The sequence below is a fragment of the Protomyctophum parallelum genome (assembly GCF_964188405.1).
Source record: "Protomyctophum parallelum genome assembly, chromosome: 11".
Classification (NCBI taxonomy): Eukaryota; Metazoa; Chordata; class Actinopteri; order Myctophiformes; family Myctophidae; genus Protomyctophum; species Protomyctophum parallelum.
This window is the reverse complement of record NC_139707.1, coordinates 13,155,372-13,157,223: the sequence shown is the minus strand read 5'-3', so window position 1 is coordinate 13,157,223 and position 1,852 is coordinate 13,155,372.

Here is a 1,852-nt window from a genome sequence, read left to right as displayed (position 1 = left end):
CGTTTTTGAGGAATTGAAAAAAATTCAAAATTTCAAAAAGTTGGGTTATAGCCCATCGTTTTTTGAATTTTTGGAAAAAAAAATTATCCTCGTTTTTCATCATTTTTGACCATGGGCTATAGCCCATATCGTATGGCATACTATAGCACGCCGTTTCTCATCGTTTTTGAGGAATTGAAAAAAATTCAAAATTTCAAAAAGTTGGGTTATAGCCCATCGTTTTTTGAATTTTTGAAAAATGTTTGTATCCTCGTTTTTCATCATTTTTGACCATGGGCTATAGCCCATATCGTATGGCATACTATAGCACGCCGTTTTTCATCGTTTTTGAGGAATTGAAAAAAATTCAAAATTTCAAAAAGTTGGGTTATAGCCCATCGTTTTTTGAATTTTTGAAAAAAAAAATTATCCTCGTTTTTCATCATTTTTGACCATGGGCTATAGCCCATATCGTATGGCATACTATAGCACGCCGTTTTTCATCGTTTTTGAGGAATTGAAAAAAAATCAAAATTTCAAAAAGTTGGGTTATAACCCATCGTTTTTTGAATTTTTGAAAAAAAAATTATCCTCGTTTTTCATAATTTTTGACCATGGGCTATAGCCCATATCATATGGCATACTATAGCACGCCGTTTTTCATCATTTTTGAGGATTTGAAAAAAATAAAAAATTTCAAAAAGTTGGGTTATAGCCCATCGTTTTTTGAATTTTTGAAAAAAAACATTATCCTCGTTTTTCAACATTTTTGACCATGGGCTATAGCCCATATCGTATGGCATACTATAGCACGCCGTTTTTCATCGTTTTTGAGGAATTGAAAAAAAAATGTAAATTTCAAAAAGTTGGGTTATAGCCCATCGTTTTTTGAATTTTTGAAAAAATAAATTATCCTCGTTTTTCATCATTTTTGACCATGGGCTATAGCCCATATCGTATGGCATACTATAGCACGCCGTTTTTCATCGTTTTTGAGGAATTGAAAAAAATTCAAAATTTCAAAAAGTTGGGTTATAGCCCATCGTTTTTTGAATTTTTGATTTTTTTTTTATCCTCGTTTTTCATCATTTTTGACCATGGGCTATAGCCCATATCATATGGCATACTATAGCACGCCGTTTTTCATCATTTTTGAGGATTTGAAAAAAAATCAAAATTTCAAAAAGTTGGGTTATAGCCCATCGTTTTTTGAATTTTAGAAAAAAAGAATTATCCTCGTTTTTCATCATTTTTGACCATGGGCTATAGCCCATATCGTATGGCATACTATATATAGCACGCCGTTTTTCATCGTTTTTGAGGAATTGAAAAAAATTCAAAATTTCAAAAAGTTGGGTTATAGCCCATCGTTTTTTGAATTTTTGAATTTTTTTTATCCTCGTTTTTCATAATTTTTGACCATGGGCTATAGCCCATATCGTATGGCATACTATAGCACGCCGTTTTTCATCGTTTTTGAGGAATTGAAAAAAATTCAAAATTTCAAAAAGTTGGGTTATAGCCCATCGTTTTTTGAATTTTTGATTTTTTTTTTATCCTCGTTTTTCATCATTTTTGACCATGGGCTATAGCCCATATCATATGGCATAGTATAGCACACCGTTTTTCATCGTTTTTGAGGAATTGAAAAAAAATTGTAAATTTCAAAAAGTTGGGTTATAGCCCATCGTTTTTTGAATTTTTGAAAAATAGAATTATCCTCGTTTTTCATCATTTTTGACCATGGGCTATAGCCCATATCGTATGGCATACTATAGCACGCCGTTTTTCATCGTTTTTGAGGAATTGAAAAAAATTCAAAATTTCAAAAAGTTGGGTTATAGCCCATCGTTTTTTGAATTTTAAAAAAAAA